This window comes from Piliocolobus tephrosceles, chromosome 6 (assembly GCF_002776525.5).
Source record: "Piliocolobus tephrosceles isolate RC106 chromosome 6, ASM277652v3, whole genome shotgun sequence".
Classification (NCBI taxonomy): Eukaryota; Metazoa; Chordata; class Mammalia; order Primates; family Cercopithecidae; genus Piliocolobus; species Piliocolobus tephrosceles.
Window position 1 is genome coordinate 29,710,607 of NC_045439.1, and position 9,482 is coordinate 29,720,088.

Genomic DNA, 9,482 nt, shown 5'->3' on the forward strand with positions numbered 1-9,482 from the left:
GTAAAGTTGCTGTTTTTCCTTTTATACAGAATACAGACTTAGATACTTTAAGACTCTGCAAACATCCTCTTTCTGCTCAAATTTTTGCCCACTAATATTAGCATCTATCAATGGATCATGCCTCAACAATTACTATGGTGTTCTCCTGGTGATTTTCTGTATTCGCAATCCTACATTTATCAACTGGAGTTTTTCTATAGGAGTTGCCCCTCTCTACCACTTGTTTATTCAGTTTTTTGTATCTATAGGGACTCAGGTTTATTTTATTCCTTGGGTTACAATACAATACTATCATTTATTTTACTGTTCAATTTCCAACTTTGGCCACTGGGAGTTCATTCAGGTGGGTTCCTGTGCCCTTTTGACATCCTTCTCCCCCTTTTTCTGAGCACTTCCTTACTCTCTGGAGTCACAGAAATTACTTTTCTGGGCGAGCGCAGTGGTGCATGCCTGTAATCCCTGCACTTTGGGAGGCTGAGGCAGGAGGATCACCTGAAGTCAGGAGTTCGAGACCAGCCTGGCCAACATGGTGAAACCCTATCTTAGCTAGGTGTGGTGGCACATGCTTGTAGTCCCAGCTACTCAGGAGGCTGAGGCACAAGAATCACTTGAACCTGGGAGGCGAAGGTTGCAATGAGCAGAGATCTCTCCACTGCACTCCAGCCTAGGCGAGAGTGAGACTCTGTCTAAAAAAAAAAAAAAACAGAAGAAATTATTTTTCCAAGGAGAATTGTATTTGGAAACCTAGATCTGGGAGGTTGTGCACTCATCACTATGTGGGTATCACTACTTCTGGACTTTTTGGTGAACAGAGCTAGGAAATATATGTGTGTGCATGTAAACTAACCCACCCATAACATACATTTATATTTATTTCCATACCAGTCCATCTATATATGTACACTGAACAAAAACCACGAGTCTATACTTATGCCTCGATCCCCAGTCCAGCACTACGTGACTCATTCATGCCATCTCCTTTTTCGTATTTGTCATTTCTTTCTCCTGGCCATAAACCTGGCTCTTGTTTTCTACCATATATCTGCTTATGTGTTCATCTCTAATATATATACATAATTAGTTTCAGAATTGCTAAGCCATAGTCCTAGAAACAAATTTACTAACTAGAGCATGGTGTCTGTTAGTATATAAGGTTGTGGTTGTTTACCCTTATGGTATCCAATCAAAATACATTTTTCCCCAGTTACTTAGGTCAACTCTTTCTTCTCACCCCCTTCAGTGGGTTATTTAATTCACGTATAATACAGTTAGATTCATTTGTCAGAGTCTGCATTTCATCTTTCCTCACACATCCTGGTTGATTTTATTATGGCTGATATATGGCAGAATTCATTCTTTGTGGTGTAGATTTCTATATGTTTTGACAAATTCATGAAATAATATATCCACCACCACAGTCCCATTCAAAAGAGTTCCATTACCCTCAACAGCCCCTCATGCCGCCTCTTTTACCCCTCCTCCCTCCCTATCTCCTGGCAGCCACTCTTCTCTTTTCTATCCTAATAGTTTTGCCTTTTCTAAGTTACATTAATGAAACCATACAATGTGTCGGTTTTTTTTTGAGACGGAGTCTCGCTCTGTCGCCCAGGCTGGAGTGCAGTGGCCGGATCTCAGCTCACTGCAAGCTCTGCCTCCCGGGTGCACGCCATTCTCCTGCCTCAGCCTCCCGAGTAGCTGGGACTACAGGCGCCCGCCACCACGCCCGGCTAATTTTTTGTATTTTTAGTAGAGACAGGGTTTCACCATGTTAGCCAGGATGGTCTTGATCTCCTGACCTCATGATCCACCTGCCTCGGCCTCCCAAAGTGCTGGGATTACAGGCGTGAGCCACCGCGCCCGGCACAATGTGTCGTTTTTTGAACTAGCTTCTTTCATTTAACAAAATGCATTTAAGAGTCATCCACATTGCTGCAGAGTTCCTTTTTATGGTAGAGTAATAGTCTGTTACAGAGATGTACCACACTTTGCTTATGCATTCACCTGCTGAAAGACACCTTCTTATTTTCCTCTTTTTTGGTGATTATGAATAAAATGGCTATAAACATTCATGTGCAAGTTTTTGTGTGAAAATGAGCTTTTTTCTCTCTTGAGTTCTCCTGCCTCAGCCTCCTGAGTAGCTGGGATTACAGGAGTGTGCCACCATGCCTGGCTAATTTTTGTATTTTTATTAGACACAGGGTTTCACCATTTTGGCCAGGCTGGTCTTGAACCCCTGACCTCAGGTGATCCACCCGCCTCAACCTCCCAAAGTGCTGGGATTGCAGGAGTGAACCACCGCGCCCGAATGTGTATGCCCATTTTGAATTCCCACCAAGAATGTATGACAGCATCAGTTGCTCCACATCCTTGCCAATGTTTACCATTTCCAGTTTTTGGTTTTGTTCTTCCATTCTAGTAAATGTGTAGTGGTATTTCATGGTTGTTTTAATTTGCATTTCCTCAATGATTAATGATGTTGAGCATCCTTTTGTATGCTTATTTGCCATTTATATTTCTCCTTTGTTCAGATCTTTTGCTTATTTAATTTTAATTTTAATTAATTAATTTATTTATTTTGAGATGGAGTTTCGCTCTTGTTGCCCAGGCTGGAGTGCAATGGCATGATCTTGGCTCACCACAACCTCCACCTCCTGGGTTCAAGTGATTCTCCTGCCTCAGCCTCCCCAGTAGCTGGGATTACAGGCATGCACCACCACGCCTGGCTAATTTTGTATTTTTAGTAGAGATGGGGTTTCTGCATGTTGGTCAGGCTGATCTCAAACTCCCGACCTCAGGTGATCTGCCCGCCTCGGCCTCCTAAAGTTCTGGGATTACTGGCGTGAGCCACTGCGCCCAGCCCTTTTGTTCATTTTAAGTTGGGTTATTTATTTATTTATTTATTTATTTATTTATTTATTTATTTACTTATTTATTTATTTTTTGAGACGGAGTCTCCCTCTGTCGCCCAGGCTGGAGTGCAGTGGCCGGATCTCAGCTCACTGCAAGCTCTGCCTCCCGGGTTCACGCCATTCTTCTGCCTCAGCCACCCGAGTAGCTGGGACTACAGGCGTCTGCCACCACGCCTGGCTAATTTTTTGTGTTTTTAGTAAAGACGGAGTTTCACCGTGCCAGCCAGGACGGTCTCGATCTCCTGACCTCATGATCCGCCCATCTCGGCCTCCCAAAGTGCTGGGATTACAGGCTTGAGCCACCGCGCCGGGTCTAAGGGTTATTTATTTTCTTATTGCTGAGTTTGGCAAATTCTTGATATATTCTGGAAATAAGTCTTTTGTCAGAAATGTGATTTGCAAATATTTTCTCTCAGTTTGTGGATTGTCTTCTCATTCTCTTAACAATGTCTTTCATAGAGTAAAAGTTTTAATTTTAACAAAGCCAAATTTTGTCAAAATTATACAAATAGTTTTTTTTCTATTATGGATCACATTTTTGGTGTCATATCTAAAAATTATTTGCCTAACCCAAGGTCATGCGGATTTTCTCCTGTTTTGTTCTAGAAGTTTTATAGTTTTGGCTTTTGCATTTAGGTTTATGACCCATTTAATTTTTTTTTATTGCAGTGAAATATGCATGATAAAATTTGTCATTTAACCATTAAATTTAACATTTTAAAGTGTACAATTCAGTGAGATTACGTATACGTACAATGTTGTGCAACCATCACCACCATCTATTTCCAGAACTTTTCCTGTGACCCATTTTGAGTTAGTTTTTGTATAAGGTGTGAAGTTATAGGTTGAGATTCATTTGTTTCACATGTGGACGTTCAATTGTTCCATCGCCATTTATTGAAAGACTATTCTTTTGTCATTTAATTGTCTTTTCACCATTGTTGAATATCAGCTGAATTTGTATCTTTTCCATTTTGTTGTGGGGCTAGTATTTCAGAAACCACATAACTAGCATGTGCTGTACCCTCTGATTAAACTGTTGTGCTTTTGAACTACCGGTTTGTGAGGTAAGCCTTCATGGTACTGAGAGGTGGGTCTGAAAGCACTTAGGGGTGGGAGGTGAATTGACTGTACAGTTAATCCAAGGAGCTTGGCTTACATTTTTGAGGACAGTGGGAGTTTGCAGTAAAAGGTTTTAGGCAGCAGTGACCTGATATGATTCACACAGTGAAAGATTGCTCTGGCTGCAGTGTGGAAAATGGATCCAGGCAAAGGAGAATCAACACTAGTCAGGAGTGGCTGGAGGAAGTGGATCCACTGAATAAATACAAAGAAGGCCAAACCACTGGGATTTGGGAATCAATCAGATATAAAAGAGAAAGAAGAGAAGAAAAAAGCGGGGGCCAGGATAGCTCAGTACATGGTTGTGCCACTCCTAAAGGAGAGAACAAAGGAGCTGGGGCAGAAGTCTTTTGGAGGATGGTGGTGGGGAGGTGATGGGTACAGCTTTGCCTGGGTTGTCTTTGAGTTGCTGCTGGGGTGTCCGTTGGGAGAGGTCCACAGGCAAAAACATTTATGGGTCTGTGGCCCAGGAAAAGGATTTGGGTTAAAAATGTAGATGTGTGAGTTTTCAGCATATGGATGGTATTTGAAGCCATTGGAGTGGTGAGACTTTCTCAAGAAGGGACGGTGGAGTAAGAGGACGGAAGAGGCCAAAGGAGAAATCCTAGGAACATCATCAGGGAAAGGATGGTGGTGAGAGGAACAGAAGTGAAGGACACAAGGATAGGACATCCACCAAGACAAGCAGAAAACAAGAATGTCACGGAAACCAAGGGAAGAGAATCTTACAAGAAGGGGGAAGTTATGCAAAATTACAGAATATTCAGGAAATAATAATGCTTAGGGCGTGTTCTTTCTGCAGGACCCTACTATCCTCAACAAGGAAAGCATCAGGAACAGTGAGGAGGGAGTTTTGGTGGCATGATGGTGGTGGAAGCTATATCATAGTGGAATGAGCATGAATAAGAGTGAGGAATTGTAGACAGCAGCTGCAGACAACGCTTGCAAGAAGATTGGCTGTGAGAGGTGGGAACGCAGGGGCTAGCTGGAGGGGACCTGGCACTGAAGAAGGGCTTCTTGACAGGAGTGATTTGAGCATGTCTTAAATGTTGATGAGAAGCGGTCAGTGAAGGAAAGGAGAGGGGTAGTAGAAGGAGCATCATCTTAGAGGAGGCAGGCAGGAGGGGGTCCGGAGCATGGTGGAAGTTCCAACTGCTGTGTTGGGAGAAGAGGAAAAGGTGGTTAGAGATGCTGGTCAATGCATTGTTGTAGCAACAGGGATTAGAGAATTTACACTTGGTGGCTCTATTTTTTCTCTAAAGTTGATGGGGAGATAATCTCCTGAGAGCAAGAAGGAAGGCAATAAGGCAGCAAGTTTGAAAAGAATGATCATTGTGAGAATGGGAGAGAAAGCTAATTAAAGAGCATAGAATTGCTGGGGAGGGTTGAGGGCAGAAGAGAGGTTGGAGACTAGTACACTAATGGCCTCAATCTATGGAGGTGGTAATTTTATTCATCGGTGCTCAGCAGCCCAGATGGAAGAGACAAGAAGAATAGTTTTACTGACCTACGCAGATATAATCCAAGAACAATGGGCAGGAGAGTTGATGATATTGGGGAGAGTGATTTAAAAGAGGGGTCATGGAAATTCCATGTTGGACAGAGAAAGAAATGATGACTGAGAGAAAGCTTGAGAAGGACAGAATAGAGAAATCAAGGGTTTGATGGAGTTAAAAGAAAAGATGAAGTAGAAGTGGGAGAGGCAGAAAGCCATGAGAAAGCCATGCCCTCAGAGTGGGTGTGTGAATTTATGATTTCAGAGGGGAAACAGTGCCCAGTGATGACATATCCAAGGTGCAGCCAGGGAAGGGAGTGTCTGAAGTACATGGAAAGGAAGGTCATTGAGGAGATCATGGCAATGAGCTTCCAGGGGTTAGGATGACTCATCCACACTGGTGACAGGAGGACTAGAGGTAGGGAAGAAGACTGTGAGTCCAGGGCTGAAGTTTCAAGGAATCGGGGAGTGGGCAGGAGGTCAAGGAAAGTCAAGGTTGAGGTTGGGGTAAACATTGATGAGTGCCTGATAAATCTCTAATGAACACATGGATGCATGAATCAGTGAATAAGTGAGCAAATGAATCCAGTAATTCAGACTAATCTGGCGTACATTCTGGGAATATCTAGCCATAAATCTTGAGATTCCCAAAGAAAACACTAGGCTCAGTGAAGGCAGATCACTAGGAGTATAGAGGCCTCGGGTTATCATAAGAGTTGAAGATGAGCAAATCTTTTCAGCCTATCCTATCTGAGAAGCTGTTTGCGCTCTCTAGACCAGCCCATGTTCAATATGGTAGCCATTAGCTCCTTGCAGTATTCAGGACCTGAAATAAGGCTAGTCCAAATTCAGATGTGATGTCCAAGTAAAACACACACTGGATTTTGAAGACTTAGTACAAAAAAAGAACATAAAATATCTCATCTTGAACTATTGATTACAAGTTAAAATACAAAATTTTTGGATCAATGGGGTAAAATAAAATATTATTAAATTAATTTCACTTGCTTTATCAATTGATTTATTTTTACTTTTTACACGAGGCTACTAGAAAATTCTAAATTACATGTGTGGTTCACAATATATTTCTTTTGGGCAGCCCTGTTCCAGGCGTTGGTCAGTAGCCTCTGTGATCCTGAAGAAAGCACTATGCCACCCCAATATTTGCACATGTTCAATCAATAAGTTAATAAATGTAGCCACTCTGTTGGAATTCCACATATATTTGTTGTCATAAGTAAAATTTTAGCCCTCAAGGGCTTACATTTCTTATACACTGGAACTGTCCCTTTAAGAGAGCATCTTAAGTCTCTCAAAGTATTGCAAAACCTCCCACTTGCTCCATTAGATAGGTTCTGCACCCTGGAAACCATGGCGGTGATGGATGCAGGTGCTCACACTTGTCTTCATTGTTAGCACAGTTGGAATGAATTGAGGGAATCGTCTCTCTTCTTGGGATATTTCTGACACAATGAGGCTGGAGACTGTGCACATTACACTTTTAATTTTCCTCTGACTGGGGAAGCCTAAGGCTCCACTCCTTCAGGCCCAATCTCCTTGGAACCTGTAGTTACTGGCTTGCTTAGTAATACTCATTACAGTTGGAAGGGCAGGAACCCTATTTTAGCCTGAAATTGTGGAAGAAGATCCTACGTCAGCAGGGTCCGGAGCTGTTTTTTTTGCCCAAATCCAAAAATGTAATAGTAAACATTGAGAGTTGATGCTGGGTCAGGCATAGTGAGGAAACTGAGGCCCCAAGAGCTTAGCAACCTGAGAGGTTCCACAGGTAAAAAGTGGCAGAGCTAGGATCTCCACATAGGTGGTGTTGAGATCCACCAGACTAACTCCAAAGTGTGTGATCCTCATATCACCCTACACCTTCCAACACAACTGATTATGGACCAGGAAACAAAAAGAGGGAAGCCTCACTTAATTAGTCTCAGAAAAAGCCTCTGAAAGAACATGGATCATTTGGGCTGACACACTGTGCCCACACATGTGCATTGAACAGCACAGTTGAGACTAGATCCTTTAGCAGAGGTTCCCAAACCATGCATTGGAATAAGTGTTTAAGGGCCTCATTCCAGGGCTGCTAAATCAGAACTCTGGGAGTGGGGCCTAGAAATTTGTATTTTGAAAGCATTTTCCCAGTGGAGATAAGGGAACCATTACCCTTGATTAGGATCTGATTTGGAACTTGGACTTCTGGATAACTCATGGTACAAAATGGAAGGAGGGTACATGGAGGGTTTTACTCAAGCCACATCAAAGGAGGGGGCCTGACCTCAGGAGCGCCTTTGGTAGATCCACCATTTGTGCACTAATTTCTAAGGAGGTTCCCAACCTTCTGATTGCTGGGGCCTCTGTTTCGTCTCAAACAAAGGGATGAGTGCTGTTGCCTGAAGGCAGGCAGACATTGCCACCTCTAGAACTAAGGGTAAGTAGTGGGAAGGCCACAATAACTCTCTCCTCCTTCCTCCTTTTAGCCTTTCAGTGTTATGATGTACCCAGCTGGTCCAGGATCTGGTGACTCCCCAGAAGGCTTCCCTGAACAACCAAGTCTCCAGCCACAAATTGGAAATCGCACAACTCAGACACTGGGTACTGAAACTGGGTGTATCATCCAGTCCCTCCTTCAGAGCCTGTTTGGGGCAGAAGACTGGGGGAGGGAGACTGGGGAAGAGAGACTCAAAGAGGTTGCTAGGTGGCACAGAAGTGATGGCAGAACTGGCCTTCATTTAGTGACATATGCTTTGTTCAACCAGTCAACAAAGGCTTATGTGGTGGCTAGTAGTGCTAGCGAATGCACATTTGGCCACTTGCAAAACCAATGAGCAAGGTCGTGGTATGGTAGAAGGAGACTGACTTTATTACAAACCAAAGCTAGCAGTGGGGAAAAACGATCCAGGCTTTGGCTTTAATGGAACTGCTTCACATTTCCAAGCAAAATGCGAGGCTTTAAGAAGTTTTGGTATGGAGGGTATGCAAGGGGTGAGGCAGTGCAGGTCTTCATGACGAGTTCTGATGACTTGCCTTGAGTTACTGCCCATCTGGTGAACGGGCTGGCATCATCTCGGGCTGGGCTGAGTTGTAAATTAACTGTAGCCTTGAAGCAATCTCCTTGTGGGGGAGATTTCCACAGATGCCTATACTGTTTCAAGATTTAGTCTCTGGAACTTTTAAGCCAACATACAATTAGATATGCTAATAGTGTGTGTGTGGTTGGGGGGATAGGGTGTCGGCGGGGTGCTTAGTGGTTAACAGAACAAAAAGAAACAAAGAAATAAAAGAATATAACAAGAATATAACCTTCAAGCTGGGTACTTGGTTACAGTAGGTGCTTGGACTGTATTAGAGATACCTCAAGGTAAGCAAACAACCAGCCAGAACTGGTCCCTGGTCTTGTGGAAGTTTCTCTCTTCTCTCTCTCTCTCTCCTCTCTTTGTCCTCTCTCCTTTCTTTCTTGACTCCCTTATCACTGGGACACCCTGTTTTCCTAGATTAGGAAAAAGAAGACCCATTTAGAAAGTGGGGAAGGAGACAAAATATTACTTCCTGAAGCAAGGTAGGACTCAATTTGTGACCTAGAATCTGAGACAGGGCAGTAGAGGCAGGAAAAGGGGGAAAATGGGGAAGAACTCGCTTCCTTTCTGGGCTGAGAAAGGCTAGAAGTCAAGGTTAAGTGGAGCCTTAGAGAAAGTCCAGCTCTTCATTTTACAGGTGAGGAAACTGAGGGGCGAAGACGTTATAGTGTGGTCACAAGGTGGACACCTAGTTAGCGGCAGAAGTGGGAATAAACTGTGGCCTTTGAATAACACTATGGGGCCTCCAGTGAGGAACTCAATTTTAATCCGGCACGCTTGGGTGGCAGCGGGGAGCTAGGCTAGGGTAGTTGCCATGGGAACCGGTTCCTCCCACTTCCTGCGTGCGCACCCATAGACCTGCGCTCCCAATAA